Here is a 19,726-nt window from a genome sequence, read left to right as displayed (position 1 = left end):
TCCATTGCACATTCCATTCCATTCCATTGCATTCCACATTCCATTCCTTTCCATTCCACATTTCATTTCAAATTCCATTCCATTCCTTTGCATTCCTTACCAAATTCCATTGAACATTCCATTCCATTCAGTACAATTCCACATTCCAATCCACATTCCATTAAATACCATTCCACATTCCATTCCACATTCCATTGCATTCCATTCCATTCCATTCCATTGCATTCAATTCCACATTCCATTCCACATTCCATTCCGCATTCCATTGCACAGTCCATTCTACATTCCATTCCACGTTCTGTAATTTTTCATTCCATGTTCCGTTCCACATTCCATTCCATTCCATTCCAATTTCCATTTCATATTCCATTGCACATTCCTTTCCACATTTCATTCCATTCCATTCCTCATTCCTTTCAAAATTCCATTCCATTCCTTTCCACATTCAATTCCATTACACTTCACATTTCATTTCTCATTTCCTTGCATTCCATTCCACATTCTATTCCAAGTTCCATTCCATTCAGTTCCACGTTCCATTCCACGTTTCATTCCACATTCCATTCCACAATTCATTCCGTTCCATTCCACAATCAATTCAATATTCCATTCCACATTCCAATCCGTTGTATTCCTCATTCCATTGCACACTGCATTCCGTTCCATTTCACCTTCCATTCTCATTCCATTGAATTACGTTCCACATTCCATTCCACATTCCATTACATTCCATTCCACATTTCATACCACATTCCATTAGATTGCATTCCACATTCCATTCCACATTCCATTCCACTTTCCATTCCTTTTTGCATTCCATGCTCCATTCCTCCTTCCTTTGCATTCTATTCCATGTTCCATTCCATTCCATTCCACGTTTCATTTCTTTCCGTTCCGCATTACATTCCACATTCCATTTCACAATTCTCTCCATTCCATTCCATTCCATTTCATTCCACGTTCCATTCCATTCCATACCACATTCCATTCCATTCCATTGCACATTCCTTTCAACATGCCATTCCTCATTCCTTCCGTTCCATTCTATTCCAGATTCCATTCATTTCCATTGCAAAATCCATTCCACATTACACTCCAGGTTCCATTCTACTGCATTCCACATTCCAATCCATTTCATTCCTCATTCCATTCCATTAAATTCCACATTCCATTCCATAACATTCCATTCCATTTAATTCCACATTCCGTTCCTTTCCATTCTATTCCAGATTCCCTTCCATTCCATTAAATTCCACATTCCATTCCATTCCGTTTCATTCCATTGCATTCCACATTCCATTCCATTCCATTCCATTCCATTCCATTCCACATTCCATTCAATTGCATTCCGAATTCCATTCCATTCCATTCCATTCCACATACACTCCATTCAATTCCATTCCACATTCCTTTCCATTACATTCCACATTCCATTCCGTTGCAATCCACATTCAATTCCACATTCCATTCCACGTTGTGTTCCATGTTCCAATCCAGGTACCATTTCACATTCAATTCTTTTCCAATCCTCATTCCATTCCATTGCATTCCACATTCCATTCCATTCTATTCCACATTCCATTCCATGTTCCATTCCATTACATTCAACGTTCCATTCCACGTTCCATTCCACATTCCATTCCACATTCCAATGCATTAAATTCCACATTCCATTCAATTCAATTTCATTTTCCATTCCATATTCCATTCCACATTCCATTCCGCATTCCATTTCACGTTCCATTCCATGATCCATTCCATATTCAATTCCACGATACATTGCAGGTTCCATTCCACATTCTATTCCATTCCATTCCATTCCACTCCACATTCCCTTCCACATTCCTTTCCACGTTCCATTCTACGTTCTGTTCCACATTCCATTCCATTCCATTCCACGTTCAATTCCAAGTTCCATTCCATTCCATTCAACTTTCCATTCTGTATTCCATTGCACATCCCATTCCCCATTCCATTCCATGTTCCATTCCACGTTCCATTCCATGTTCCATTTCACATTCCATTCCATTCCTTTCCACTTTCCATTCCACATTCCATTCCACATTCCATTCCACATTACATTGCATTCCATTCCACATAACATTCCACATTCCATTCCACATTCCATTCCACATTCCATTCCATTCCATTCCACTTTCCATTCGACATTCCATTCCATTTTCCAATCCACTTTCCATTCCATTACATTCCACATTACATTCTCATTGCATTGCATTTCATTACACATTGCATTCCACATTCCATTGCATTCAAATTCGCAATCCATTCCACATTCAATTCCATTCCAGATTACATTCCGCATTCCATTCCACAATCCATTCCATTCCTTTGCAAATTCCATTCCATTCCATTCCATTTCATGTTCCATTCCACTTTCCTTTAAGTTCTATTCCACATTCCATTCCACATTCCTGTCCATTCCATTACACATTCCATTCCATTACAATCCAAATTTCATTCCACAAATCATTCCATTCCATTCCACATTCCATTCCACATTCCATTCCCTTCCATTCCACATTCAATTCCATTGCATTCAATTCCATTCCACGTTCAATTGCTTGTTCCATTCCTCATTCCATTCTATTCCACTCCACGTTCCAATTCACACTCAATTCCACAATCCATTCCACATTCCATTCCGTTCCATTGCACGTTCCATTCCACATTCCATGCCACATTCAATTCCACATTCCTTTCCGCGTTCCATTGCATGTTCCATTCCACATTCCATTCCATTCCATTGCACTTTCCATTCCATTCCATTACACATTCCTTTCCATTCAGTTGCTTATTCCTTTCCAGCCCATTGCATTCCACTTTCCATTCCATTCCATTCCGAATTCCATTCCACATTCTATTCCACGTTCCTTTCCATTTCATTCCACATTCCATTCCATTCCTCTCCACATGCCATTACATTCGATTCCACATTCCTTTCCACATTCCATTCCACATTCCATTCCACATTCCATTCCACATTCCATTCCATTCCATTCCACATTCCATTCCACATTCCGTTCCATTCCACATTCGTTTAGACATTCCATTCCACATTACATTCTTTTCCATTCCACTTTCCCTTCCACATTCCATTCCACTTTCCGTTCCAAACCATTCCACATTCCACTCCGTTCCATTGCACATTCCATTCCACATTCCTTTCCACATTCCATTTCGTTCCATTACTCTGTCCATTGCATTTCATCCACATTCCTTTCCACATTCTACTCCATTCCATTCCAGGTTCCATTCCATTCCATTCCACATTACATTCCACATTTTATTCCACATTACATTCCCCCTTCCATTCCATTGCATTTCAGGTTCCCCTCCCCATTCCATTCCATTACAAATTCCATTCCATATTCCATTCCATTTCATTGTACATTCCATTTCACTTTCCATTCCATTCCATTCCACATTCCTTTCTATTGCATTCCACGATCCATTCCACGTTCCATTTTATTCCATACCACTTACATTTCCGCATTGCATTCCACAGTCCATTTCACATTACATTCCTTTCCATTCCACATTCCATTCCACATTCCATTCCACATTTCATTCCATACCCTTCCACATTGCTTTCCACATTACATTCCATTGCATTCCACATTTCATGCCACATTCCATTCCATTCCATACCACAATCCATTCCACATTCCATTCCATTCCATTCAAAATTCCACTCCACATTCCATTCCATTCCATTCAATTTCATTCCACATTCCTTTCCATTTCATTCCATATTTGATTCCGTTTCATTGCACGTTCCTTTCCATTTCATTCCACATTCCATTCCATTCCATTCCACTTTCCATTCCATTCCATTCCACTTTCCATTCCATTCCATTCCACATTCCATTCCACATTCCATATCACAAACCATTCCATTTCATTCCACTTTCCATTGCATTCTATTCTACTTTCCATTCCATTAATTTTCACATTCCATTCCTTTCCACATTCCATTCCACATTTCATTCCACGTTCCATTCCATTCCACGTACCATTCCACGTTCAATTACATCTTCCACTCTATTCCATTCCACGTTCCATTCCACATTCCATTGCCTTTCATTTCAAGTTCCCTTCCACATTCCTTAGCACATTCCATTCGATTTTCCATTGCAATCCATTGCACATTCCATTCCATACTACACTCGGCATTCCATTCCACATTCCATTCCACATTCCATTCCACATTTCATTCCACAACACATTCCATTCCATTGCACATTCTATTCCACATTCCATTCCACATTCCATTCCACATTCCATTCCATTTCATTCCACATTCCATTCCACATTCCATTACACGTTCCATTCCACTATCCTTTCCTCATTCCATTCCAACTTCCATTCCATTCCATTTCTCATTTCAGTCCACTTTCCTTTCCATTACTTTCCACTTTCCTTTCCATATTTCATTCCACCCTCCATTCCACGTTGCATTCCGTTCCATTCCACCATCCTTTCCACACTCCATTTCACATTCCATTCCATTACATTCCACATTCCATTGCACATTTCATTCAAAATTCCATTCTACCTTCCATTCCATTCGTTTCCACATTCAATTCCTTTCCATTAGTTTCCACATTCTATTCCGCATTTCCCTCCTTTCCATTCCACATTCCATTAAGCATTCCATTCCACATTCCATTCCATTCCATTCCACATTCAATTACGCGTTGCATTCTATTTTATATCACGTTCCATTCCATGATTCATTCCACATTCCGTTTCACATTCCATTCCAAATTCCATTTCTCATTCCATTCCTCATTCCATTTGGTATTCCATTCCATTGCAATTCACATTCAATTCCACATTCCATTCCATTCCATTCCACATTCCATTCCACATTTCATGCCACATTCCATTGCATTCCATTTCATATTCCTTTCCACTTTCCATTCCATTGCATTCCGCATCCCATTCCATTCCATTCGATTCCATTCCACATTCCACCACATTCAATACCATTCCGTATTCCATTCCATTCCATTCTACACTCCATTCCATTGCATTCCACATTCCATTCCACGTTGCATTCCATGTTCCATTCCACTACCCATTTCACGTTCCATTCTTTTCTATTCCACATTCCATTCCATTCAATTCCACATTCCATTCCACGTTCCATTCCATTTCTTTCCACTTTCCATTCCACATTGCATTCCACATTCCAATCCAAGTTCCATTCCATTCTTTCCATGTTCCATTCCACTTTCCATTCCATTCCATTCCACGTTCCATTCCACATTCCATGGACCATTCCCTTCCACATTCCATTCCTCATTCCATTCCAATTTTAACCCCACTTTCCATTCTACATTCCATTCCATTATATTCCACGTTCCATTTCATATTCCATTTCATTCCATTCCACTTTCCTTTCCAGATTCCATTTCACATTCCATTCCATTACATTTGGCATTCCATTTCACGTTCCATTCCATTGCACCCCACGTTCCGTTGAACATTCCATTCCATTCAATTCCACTTTTCATTCTATATTCCATTCCACATTCCATTCCACAATCCATTTAAAGTGGAATGTAACGGAATGGAAGGTGGACTGAAACCAGGAATCCAATGGAATGGAAGGTGGAATGGAACCTGGAATGGAACGCGGATTGGAATGTAGAATGGAATGTGGAATGGAATGGAATAGAATCTGGAATGGAATGTGGAATGGAATGTGGAAAGGAATGTGGAATGGAATGGAATGGGTTGTAGAATGAAATGTGGAATGGAATGTGGAATGGAAGGGAATGGGATGTAGAATGAAATGTGCAGTTGAATGTGGAATGGAATGTGGAATGGAATGTCGATTGGAGTGTGTAATTGAATGTGGAATGGAATGCAATGGAATGTCGAATGGAATGTGGAATGGAATGTGGAAGGGATCTTGAATTGTAAGGGAATGGAAATTGGAATGGAACGTGGAATGGAATGGAGTGGAACATGGAATGGGACGTGGAATGGAATGCGGAATGGAATGGAATGGAATGCGGAATGTAATGTGGAATGGAATGTGGAAATGAACGGAATGTGGAAAGGAATGGAATGGAATGTTTAATGGAATGCAATGGAATGTAGAATGGAATGGAATGGCATGTGATATGGAATGAGGAATGGAATTCGGAATGGAATGGAAAGGAAAGTGGAATGGTACGGAATGGAACGTGGATTGGAATGTGGAATGGAATGGAATGGAAAGTGGAATGGAATTGAATGGAATGTGGAATGAAATGGAAAGGAATGTGGAATGAAATTTGAATGGAATGGAACGGAATCTGGAGTGGAATGTGGAATGGATTGGCATGGAATGGAATGGAATGGAAAGTGGAATTGAATGGAATGGAATGTGGAATGCAATGGAATGGAATTGAATGTAGAATTCAATGGAATGGAATGTAGAAACTACTGGAATAGAATGTGGACTAGTATGGAATACAATGTGGAATAGAATGTGGAATGGAATGTGGAATGGGACGTAGAAAGTAATTGAATGGAACGTGGAATGTAACAGAATGGAAAGTGGAATAGAATGCAACGGAATGGAATGTGGAATAGAATGGAAGGCAATGGAATGGAATGTGGAATGGAATGTAATGGAATGTGGAATGCAACGGAATGGAATGAAATGTGGAATTAAATGGAAAGGAATGTCGAAAGGAATGGAATAGAATGTGAAATGTAATGGAATGGAACGTGGATTAGAATGTGGAATGGCATGTGGAATGGAATGTGGAATGTAATTGAATGGAATGTGGAATATAATGGAATGGAATGTGGAATGGAATGGAATGGAATGGAATGTGGAATAGAATGGAATGCAAAGGAATGCAATGTGGAATGGAATGGAAAAGAATGTAGAATGGAATATTGATTGGAATGTGGAATGGAATGTGGAATGAAATGTGGAATGGAATGTGGAATGATATGTGGAATGGAAAGGAATGTAATGTGGCATGCAATGTGGAATGGAATGTGGAATGGAAAGTCTAAAGGAATGGAATGGAAAGTGGAATGGCACATGCAATGGAATGAAATGGAACGTGGAGTGGAAAGTGGAATGGAACGTGGAAGGGAATTTGGAATGGAGTGAAATGTGGAATGGAATGGAATGTGGAATGGATAGTTGAATGGAATGTTGAATGGAATGGAAAGGAATGTGGAATGGAATGTGGAATGGAATCTGGAATCAAATATGGAATGGAATGTCGAAGTGAACATAAAAGGGAATTGAATGGAATGTGGAATGGAATGTGGAATAGAATGTGGAATGGAATGTGGAATGGAATGGAATGGAATGGAATGTGGAATGTAATGTGGAATAGAATTTGGAAAGTAATGTGGAATGGAATGGAATGTGGAATGGAATGGATTGGAATGTGGAATGGAATGTGTAATGGAATGGATTGAAATGTGCAGTGGAATGTGGAATGTAATACAATGGAACGTGGAATGGACCATGGAACGGAACGTAGAATGGAACGTGGAATGGAACGTGGAATGAAATGTGGAATGGAATGGAATGGAATGTGGAATGGAATGTTGAAAAGAAAGCAATGAAATGAGGAATGGAATGTGGAAAGGAAAGGATTGGAATGTTAAATGGAATGGAGTGGAACTTGGAAAAGAATGTGGAATGGAATGTGGAAGGGAATGTGCAATGGAATGTGGAGTGGAATGGAATGGAATGTGGAATGGAATGTTGAAAAGAAAGCAATGAAATGAGGCATGGAATGTGGAATGGAAAGGAATGGAATGTTAAATGGAATGGAGTGGAACTTGGAAAAGAATGTGGAATGGAATGTGGAAGGGAATGTGCAATGGAATGGAATGGAATGTGAAATGGAAACAGAATGGAATGTGATATTCAAATAGAATGGGATATGGAATGGAATGGAATGGAATGTGGAATGGAACGTGGAATGAAACGGAGTGGAACGTGCAATGGAATGTGGAATGGAATGGAATGGAATGTGGAATGGAAAGGAATGGAATGGAACGGAAAGGATTATTCCACATTCCATTGCATTGCATTCCGTTCCACATTCCATTCCATTCCATTCCACCTTCCATTCCACATTCCATTCCACTCCATTCCACCTTCCATTCCACATTCCATTCTATTGCATTCCACATTGCATTCCATTTTTTTCCACATTCCATTCCATTCCACCTTCCATTCCACATTGCATTCCATTTCATTCCACATTAAATTCCATTCCAAATTCCATTATATTCCACGTTCCATTATACATTGCTTTCCACATTCCATTCCATTCCATTCCATATTCAATTTCGTGTTCCATTCCACTACATTCCATGTTCCATTTCACTCCATTCCACTTTCCATTACTTTCCGCTTTCCATTCCATTCAATTCCACTTTCCATGCCATTCCATTTCACGACCCATTCAACTTTACATTCCACGTTGCATTCCACTTTCCATTCCACGTTCCAGTCCATTCCATTCCACGTTTCACTACTTAATCCATTTCACATTCCATTCCATTCCATTCCAGATTCCATTTCACATTGCATTCCATTCCATTCCACATTCCATTCCATTCGATACCATTCCATTCTATTCCACATTGCATTCCATTCCATTCCACGTTCCATTCCATTCGATACCATTCCATTCTATTCCACATTGCATTCCATTCCATTCCATGTTATATTTCACATTCCATTCGCCATTGCAGTTTGTCCCATTCCATTCCTTTCCACGTTCCATTCCACATTCCATTCCACATTCCATTCCACTCCATTCCACATTCAATTCCACATTCCATTCCATTCAATTCCACCTTCCATTCCTTTCCATTCCATTTCATTGCATTCCACATTCCATTCCACTCCATTCCATTCGACATTCCATTCCTTTCCATTCCACATTCCATTACTTTCCATTCCACATTCCATTGCACGTTCCAATCCGTTTCATTCCACGTTCCATTCCACATTCCATTTCATTCCATTACATATCCAATTCTATTTGAATATCACATTCCATTCTGTTTCCATTTCACATTCCTTTCAATTCAATTCCACATTCTTTCCCATTCCATTCCACTTTCCATTCCATTCCATTCCACATTCCATGGCATTGCATTCCATTCCACATTCCATTCCATTCCATTCCACCTTCCATTCCACATTCCATTCTATTCCATTCCACATTGCATTCCATTTCATTCCACATTCCATTCCATTCCACCTTCCATTCCACATTGCATTCCATTTCATTCCACATTCCATTCAATTTCAAATTCCATTCTACATTACAGTACATTCCCTTCCACATTCCATTCTATTGCATTCTATTCCATTCCATATTCCAATCCATTCCATTCCACATTCCATTCAAGTTCCATTCCACGTTCACTTCCATTCCATTCTATTCCACATTCCATTCCATTCCATTACACATTCCATTCCACATTCCATTCCACATTCCATTCCATTCCTTTCCGTTCCTCATTCTATTCCATTCCATTCCAAGTTCCATTCACCGTTCCTTTGCATTGCATTCCATATTCCCTTCCACATTCCATTCCAATTTTTATTTCATTCCATTCCCTTCCACATTCCATTCCATTCCATTACACGTTCTATTCCAAATTCCACTCCATTCCATTCCACATACTATTGCATTCCACATTCCATTCCATTCCATTCCATTCATCATTCAATTCCCTTCCATTCCACTTTCCATTCCATTCCATTCCACGTTCCATTCCTTTCCATTCCAATTTCCATTCCACGTTCCATTCCATGTTCCTTTCCACATTCCATACTACATTACATACAATTTCATTCCATTGCATTCCTCATTCCTTTCCACATTTCATTAAATTCCATTCAATTCCACATCCCATTCCATTCCATTCCACATTCCATTACACATTCCTTTATACATTCTATTACACATTCCATTGCACATTCCATTCCAAATTCCATGCCATTCCATTACATTCCACATTCCATTCCATTCCAATCAATTCTACATTAAATTCCATCCCATTCAATTCCATGTCCCATTCCACATTCCATTCCTTGCCATTCCACATTCCACTCCATTCCATTGCACATTCCATTCCATTTCACACCGTTCCGGTCCAAATTCCAATCCATTCCATTCAATTCCGCATTCCATTCCACTTTCCATTCCGCATTCCGTTCCATTCCATTCTGCATTCCATTCCATTCCATTCCATTTCATTCCACATTCCATTCCATTCCACATTCCATTGCATTCCATTCCAATCCACGTTCCATTCCACATTGCATTCCAAGCCATTCCACATTCCATTCCTTTCCATTGCACATTCCATTCCATTCCAGTTCAAATTCCAATCCATTCCATTCAATTCCACATTCCATTCCACTTTCCATTCCGCATTAAGTTCCATTCAATTCCACATTCCATTCCATTCCATTTCATTCCACATTCCATTCCATTCCATTCCATTCCACATTCCATTGCATTCCATTCCAATCCACCTTCCATTCCACATTGCATTCCAAGCCATTCCACATTCCATTCCTTTCCATTGCACATTCCATTCCATTCCAATCCAGTCTACGTTCCATTCCATTCCATTCGACATTACATTCCATTGAATTCCACATTCCATTCCATCCCTTTCCACTTTCAACTCCTTGCCATTCCACATTCCATTACACATTCCGTACCATTATATTACAGATTCCATTCCATTCCAATCTATCCCATTCCATTAGATTCCACTTCCCATTCCAATCCATTGCACATTCCATTCCCTTCCTTTCCATTCCACATTCCATTACATTCCATTCCGACTTGCATTCCAACCCATTACACATTCCATTCCAATTTCCATTCTATTCCATTTCAAATTCCATTCCACATTCCATTCTATTCCATTCCCCTTTCCTTTCCATTCCAATCCATTCTTTTCCATTCCATACCATTCCATTCCACTTCATTCCACATTCCAAGCATCCCATTCCATACGGTTTCCAATCCCACATTCCCTTCAATTCCACTTCAAATTCCATTCCATTCCATTCTATTCCATTCCATAACATTCCACACTCCATTTCATATTCCATTCCATTCCATTCCACATTCCATTCAATTCCATTCCACATTCCATTCCATTCCATTCCATTCCACACTCCATTCCACATTCAGTTCCGTGCCATTCCATTCCTTTCCCCATTCCATTCCACATTCCATTCCATTCCATTCCACATTCCATTCCATTCCATTCGTCATTCCATTCCATTGTATTCCACATTCCGTTCCATTCCCTTCCATTCCATTCTGCATTCCATTCCATATTCCATTCAATTCCATTCCACATTCCATTCCTTTCCATTGCACATTCCATTGCATACCATTCCACATTGAATTCCACATTCCTTTCCAATCCACTTCATATTCCATTGCACATTCCATTCCATTCCACATTCAATTCCACATTCCATTACACTCCATTGCAAATTCCATTCCACATTATATTCAACATACCATTTCATTCCATTCCACATTCAATTCCATTCCATTCCATTTCACTCCATTAGACATTCCATTCCACATTCAATTTCATTCCATTCCACATTGCATTCCACATTCCATTCCACTACATTAGACATTCCATTCCACCTTCAATTCCATTCCATTCCACATTCCATTCCACATTCCATTCCACATTCCATTTCATTCCACATTCCATTCCATTCCAAACCATTCCATTCCATTTCCCTTTCCTTTCCATTCCATTCCACTATCCCTTCCATTCCATTCCACTTTCCATTTCAAATTCCATTCCACGTTCCATTACATGTTCCAATTCACATTCCATTGCATTCCATTCCACATTCTATTCCACATTGAATTTCATTCAATTCTCCATTTCATTCCATCCCACATTCCCTTCCACATTAAATTTCATTCAATTCCACCTTTCATTCCATTCCATTCCAACTTCAATTACATTCCATTCCATGTTCCAAGCCCTTCCATTAGATGTTCCATTCCATTCCATTCAATGTTCCATTCCATATTCCATTCCATTCCACATTCCTATCTATTCCATTCCATATTCCATTCTATTCCATTCCACTTTCCTTTGGAATTCAATGGAATGTGTAATGGAAAGGAAGGGAATATGGAATGAAATGGAATGTTATGAAATGTGGAATGGAATTGAATGCTATGGAATGGAAAGTGGGATTGAATGGAATGGAATGTGGAATAGAGTGGAATGAAACATGCAATGGAAGGTGAAATGGAATGTAGAATGGGACGTGGAATGGAATGCTGAACGGAATGTGGAAAGGAAAATTATGGGATGTGGAATTGAATGGAATGGAATGTATAATGGAATGGAAAGGAATGTGGAATGGAACAAAATGGAAATTTGAATGGAATGTGGAATGGAATGGAACTGAATGTGGAATGGAATTGAAAGGAATGTGGAAAGGAATGGAATGGAATGTGGAATGCAATGTCGAATGCAATGTGGAGTGGAGTGGAATTGAATGGAATGTGACATGGAATGGAATGCAATGTGGAATGGCAGAGAATACTATCGAATGCGGAATGGAATGGAATGGAATGGGGAATGCAATTGAATAGAATGGCATGGAAGGTGGAATGGATTGGAATGGAATATGGAATGGAGTGGAATTGAATATGGAATGGAATGGAAAGGAATGGAATGTTTAATGGAATGGAATGGAATGAAATGGAATGGAATGTGGAATTGAATGGAATGTCGAATGGAATGTGAGATGGAATGTGGAAAGGAATGGAATGGGGAAAGAAATGGAAGGTGGAATGTAACATGGAATGCAATGTGGAATGGAATAAGAAATGGAAAGGAATGGAATGTGTAATGGTACATGGAATGGATCGGATTGAAATGTGGAATGGAATGTGGAATGGAAAAGAATGGAATGGAATGTGGAATGGTATGTGGAATGGAATATGTAATGGAATGAGAAATATAATGGAATGGAATGTGGAATGGTATGTGGAATGGAATGGATTGAAATGTGGAAAGGAATGTTTAATGGAATGGAATGTAAAGTAATGAGGAATGAAATTGAATGGAACGTGAAAAGGAAAGAGGAACAGAACGTGGACGAGAATGTGGAATGTGGAATTATATGGAATGGAAAGTAGAATGGAATCGAATGAAATCTGGAATGGAATGGAACGGATTGCAATGTGTAATGGAATGGAATGTGCAATGGAATGGAATGGAATGTGGAATGGAATGGAATGGAATGGAATGGAATGTGGAATGGAAAGTAATGAGAAATTGAATGGGGAATGGAGAGGAAAGAAATGTGGAATGGAAGGGAATGTATTGTGTAATGGCATGCAATGTAATGGATTTGAATGTGGAATGGAATGGAATGGAATGTAGAATGGAAAGGAATCGAATGTGGAATGTAATGGAATGGTGTGGAATGTGGAATGGAAAGGAATGGAATGTGGGATGGAATGCTGTGGAATGTGGAAAGGAAAGAAATGGAAAGTGGAATAGAATGAAATGGAATGGAATGTGGAAAGGAAAGGAATAGAATGTGGAATGGAACGTGGAATGGAATGGAACTGAATGTGGAATGGAAATTGGAATGGAATGAAATGGAACCTGGAAAGGAATGTAGAATGGAAAGTGGAATGCAATGTGCAATGGAACTTGGAATGGAATGTACAATAGAAAGTGGAATGGAACGTGCAATCGAATGGAGTGGAGGTTGGAATGGAACGTGGAATGGAATGCAACGGAACGTGGAATGGTACATGGAATGGAATGTGGAATGGAACGTGAAATTAAACGTGGAATGGAATGGAACGTGGAATGGAATGTGGAATGGAATGTGGAATGGAACGTGAAATTAAACCTGGAATGGAATGCAATGGAATGTGGAATGCAATGTGGAATGGAATGTGGAATGGAATGGAATGGATTGGAATGTGGAATGGAATGGAATGGAATGGAATGTGGAAGGAAATGTGGAATTGAATGTGGAATGGAACGTGGAATGGAACGCGGAATGGAACGTGGAGTGGAATGAGGAATGAAATGGAACAGAATGTGGAATGAAAAGTGGAATTGAACGTGGAATGGAATGGAATTGAATGTGGAATGGAACTTGGAATGGAATGGAATGGAATGTGGAATGGAATTAGGAATGGAAAGGGGAATGGAATGTGGAATGGAAATTGAAATGGAATGTACAATGGAACGTGGAATGGAACGTGGAATAGAATGGAATGAAAGGAGGAATGGAAAGTGTAATGGAATGGAACGGAACGTGGAATGGAACGTGCAATGGAAAGTGGAAAGGAATGTGAAATGCAAAGTGGAATGGAATGGAATCGAATGTGGAATGCTATGGGGAATGGAATGTGGAATGGAATGTGGAATGGAATGTAATGGAATGGAATGTGGAATGAAATGTGGAATTGAATGTGGAATGGAACGTGGAACGTAAAGTATAATGGAACATGGAATGGAACGTGGAAGGAAAAGGAACAGAATGTGGAATGGAATGTGGAATGGAATGGAATGGAATTTGGAATGGAATTTGGAACGGAATGCAAGGTGAAATCGAACGTGGAACAGAATGGAATGGAAAGTTTAACTGGAATGGAATGCAATGTTGAATGGAATGTGGACTACAATGTAATGCAATGTGGAATGCAGTGGAATGGAATGGAATGGAAAGTGGAATGGATGGGGAATAAAATGGAATGCAATTTGGGATGGAATATGGAAAGCCATGTGGAATGGAATGTGGAATGGAATGGAATGCAATGGAATGTGGAATAGAAAGTGGAAAGGAATGTGGAATGGAAGGGAATGGAATGTGGAATGGAGTGTGGAATGGATTGCGGAATGGAACGTTAAATGGAATGGAATGAAATGTGGAATGGAATGTGGAATCGAATGTGGAAAGGAATGGAATGGAATGCGGAATGGAAGGTGGAATGCAGTGCAATGGAATGTGGAACAGAATGCGGAATGGAAAGAAGAATGGAATGTGGAATGGAACCTGGAATGGAACGTAGAATGAAATCAAATGGAATGGAACGTGGAATGGAAAGTGGAATCGAACATGAAATGGAATGTGGAATGGAATGTGGAACGGAATGTGCAATGGAACGTGGAATGGAACGTGGAATGGAATGTGGAATGGAACGTCGAAAGGAATGGAATAGAATGTGGAAAGGAGCTTGGAATGGAATGGAGTGGAACGTGGAATCAAATATGGAATGGAAAGTGGAATGGAATATGGAATGAAACTTGGAATGGAATGTACAATGGAATGTGTAAAGAAGGTGGAATGGAATGGAATGGAAGGTAGAATGGAATGTGGAATGGAACGTGGAATGGAATGGAAAGGAACGTGGAATGAAACGTAGAATGGAACGTGGAATGGAATGCGGAATTGAATGGAATGGAATGTGGAATGCAATGTGGAATGTAAAGTGGAATAGAATGTGGAATGGAATGGAATGGAATGTGGAACGGAACGTGGAATGGAACGCGGAATGAAATGGAATGGAATGTGGAATGCAATATGGAATGTAAAGTGAAATGGAATGTGGAATGGAATGGAATGGAATGGAATGTGGAATGGAATGTGGAACTGAATGTCGAACAGAACCTGGAATGGAACGTGGATTGCAACGTGGAATGGAATTTGGTTTGGAATGGACCGGAATGTAGAATGGAACGTGGAATGGAATGGAATGGAGTGTGGAATGGAATTTGGAACGGAATGGAAGGTGAAATCGAATGTGGAATGAAATGGAATGGAAAGTTTAAATGAAATGGAATGGAAAGTTGAATGGAATGTTGACTGCAATGGAATGCAATGTGGAATGGATTGGAATGCAATGTGGAATGGAATGGGGAATGCAATGGAATAGAATTTGGAAAGGAATGTGGAATAGAATGTGGAATGGAATGTGGAATGTAATGGAATGGAATGTGGAATGGAAAGTTAAAAGGAATATAGAATGGAACAAAATGAAATGTGGAATGTTATGTGGAATGGAATGCGGAATGGAATGTGGAAAGGAATGGAATGGAATTGAATGGAATGGATTGTGGAATGGAATGTGGAATGGAATGTGGAATGGAACGTGGAATGGAACGTGGAATGGAATGGAATGGAACGTGGAAAGGGATGGAATGGAATGTGGAATGGAACTTGGAGTGGAATGGAATGGAACTTGGAATGGAACGTGGAATGGAATGTGCAATGGAATGTGGAATGGAACGTTTAATGGAAAGGAATGGAAAGTGTGGTGGAACGTGGAATGGAATGGAATGGAACGTGAAATAGAATGTGGAATGGACTGTGGAATGGAACGTGAAATGGAGCACTGAATGGATTGTATTGGAATGTGTAATGGAATGTGCAGGGTAACGCAAGGCAACGTGGAAAGGAAAGTGGAATGGAATTTGGAATGCAATGTGAAATTGAATTGAATGGGATGTGGAATGGAATGGAATGGAATGTTGAATGGAACGGAATTGAATGTGGAATGGAAAGTGGAATGGAATGGAATGGAATTTGGAATGGAATGTGAAATTGAATGGAATGGAATGTGGAATGGAATGTAATGGAATGTGGAGTGGAACGGAATGGAATATGGAATGGAATGTGGAATAGAAAGTTTAATGGAATGGAATGGAATCTGCAATGGAATGTGGAATAGAATAGAGAGGAAAGTGGAACGGAACTTTGAATGGAAATTGGAATGGAAAGTGGAATGGAATGTGGAATGCAACCTGGAATGAACTGTGGAATGGAAAGAGGAATGGAATGGAATGTTGAATGGAATGAAATTGAATGAGGAATGGAATGTGAAATAGAATGTGGAATGGAACAGAATGGAACGGAAAGGATTGTGGAATGGAATGTGGAATGCAATGTCGAATGGAAGGTGGAATGTAATGGAATGGACCTTGGAATGGAAAGTGTAATGGAACGTGAAATTGAATGTGGTATGGAACGAAGAATGGCATGGGCAATGAAATGTGGAAAGGAACATGGAATGTAACGGAATGGAAAGTGGAATGGAATGTGGAATAGAATGGAATGGAACGTCGAATGAAACGTGGAATAGAATGTGGAATGGAATGTCGAATATAATGGAATGTGGAATGGAATGGAATGGAATGCAAAAAATGAATGGAATGGAATGTGGAACAGAATGGAAAGGAATGTGCAATGGAATGGAATGTGCAATGGAATGGAATGTGGAATGGAATGGCATGGAATGGAATGTGGATTGGAATGGAATAGAATACAGTAGAATGCAATGTGGAATAGAATGGAATGTGGAATGGAGTAGAATGTGGAATGAAATGAAATGGAGTGGAATGAAATGGAATGTAAAGTGGAATGGAATGGAATGGGATGTGGAAAGGAAGGGAATGGAATGGAGTGGAATGAGAAATGGAATAGAATGGAATGTGGAATGTAATAGAATGTGGAATGGAATGGAATGGAATGGAATGGGGAATGTTATGGAATGGAACACGGAATGGATTAGAATGGAAATTGGAATGCGATGGAAAGGAATGTGGAATGGCATGGAATGGAATGTCCAATGGAATGTGGAATGGATTGGAATTGAAAGTGGAACGGAATGAGGAATGGAATGGAAAGGAAGGTGAAATGGAAAGGAATGGAATGTGGATTGGACTCTGGAATGGAATGTGCATTGGAATGTGGAATGGAATGTGGAATGAAATTTGCAGTGGAATATGGAATGGAATGTGGAATGGAAAGTGGAATGGAATGGAATAGAATGTGGAATGGAACATGGAATGGAACGTGGAATGGAACATGGAAAGGAATGTAGAATGTAATGTGGAAGGGAAAGTGGTATGCAATGGAATGGAATGTGGATTGGAACGTGGAATGTAACGCGGAATGGAAGATGGAATGTAACATGGAATGGAAAGTGGAATGGGATATGCAATGGAATGTGGAATGGAAAGTGGAATGGAGAGAAATGGAACGTGGAATGGAACGTGGAATGAAACGGAATGGGAAGTGGAGTGGAACGTGGAAGAGAAAATGGAAAGGAATGTGGAATGGAACATGTAATGGAATGTGGAATGTAATGTGGAAAGAAATGTGGCATGGAATGGAATGGAATGGAATGTGGAATGGAAAGTGCAATGGTTCCTGTAATTGAACGTGGAATGTATCGTGGAATGGAACTGGAAGGGAATGTGGAATGTGGAATGGAATATGGAATGGAACATGAAATTGAATGGATTCAAAGGTTGAATGGAACGTGGAATGGAATGGAATGGAATGTGCAATGGAATGTAGAATGGAATGGAATGGAATATGGAAAGGAAAGGAATGGAATGTGGAGTGGAAAGGCATGGAACGTGGAATGGGACGTGGAATGGGAGGTGGAATGGGACGTGGAATGGGAGGTGGAATGGGACGTGGAATGGAACATGGAATTCAATGTGGAATGGAGAGTGCAATGGAATGTCGAATTGAATGGAATGGAATGTGAAATGGAATGGATAGGAATGGAATGTGGAATGGAACGTAGAATGGAAAGTGGAATAGAATGGAATGGAACGTGCAATGGAATGTGGAATGGAATGGAATGGAACGTGGAAGTGAATGGAATGGAATGTGGAATGGAATGGAATGGATCGTGGAATTTAATGTACTGGAATGTGGAATGGAATGTGGAATGCAATGGAATGGAACTTGGAATGCAACATGGAATGGAAAGTGGAATGGATAATGGAATGGAACATGGAATGGAATGGAATGGAACGCGGAATGGAATGGAATGGAATGTGGAAAGGAAAGGAATGCAACCTGGAATGGGACGTGGAATGGAACATGGAATGCGACGTGCATTGGAAAGTGGAATGTAATGTGGAATGGAATGGAATGGAATGGATTGCAGAATAGAGTGGAATGGATTGGAACGGGAAATATAATGTGGAACGGAATGTGAACGGGAATGTGGAATGGAATGTGGATTGGAATGAATTGGAACGCGATTGTAATGGAAAGGAACGAGGAATGGAATGGAATGGAATGGCACATGGAATGGAACGTGGAATGGAATGTGTAATGGAGCATGGAATGGAATTTGTATTGGAATGTGGTATGAAAAGTGGAATGGAATGGAATGGAATGCAGAATGGAATGTGGAAATGAATGCAACGGAATGAGAACAGAATGTGGAATGGAATGGAATGGAATGTGGAATAGAATGTTGAATGGAATGTTGAATGGAATGTGGAATGCAATACGGAATGGAATGTGGAATGCAACGGAATAGAATGTGGAATGGAATGTTGAATGGACTGTGGAAAGGAACGTGGAATGGAATCTGGAATGGTATGTGGAGTGGAATGGAATGCAATGTGGAATGGAATGGAATGGAATGTGGAATAGAATAGAATGGAAGTGAATATGCAAGGGAATGTGGAATGCAATGTGGAATGCAATGGAATGGAATATGGAATGCAATTGAACTTTGAATGGAATGGAATGGAATGTGGATTGGAATGGAATGGAATGTGGAATGGAATGGAATGGAATGTGGAACGCAATGGAATGGAATGGTATGTGTAATTGAATGGAATGGAATGGAACTTTGAATGC

The sequence above is a fragment of the Pongo pygmaeus genome, chromosome 15, assembly GCF_028885625.2.
Source record: "Pongo pygmaeus isolate AG05252 chromosome 15, NHGRI_mPonPyg2-v2.0_pri, whole genome shotgun sequence".
Taxonomy (NCBI): Eukaryota; Metazoa; Chordata; class Mammalia; order Primates; family Hominidae; genus Pongo; species Pongo pygmaeus.
The sequence above is the reverse complement of the archived record's forward strand: the minus strand, read 5'-3'. Positions refer to the sequence as shown.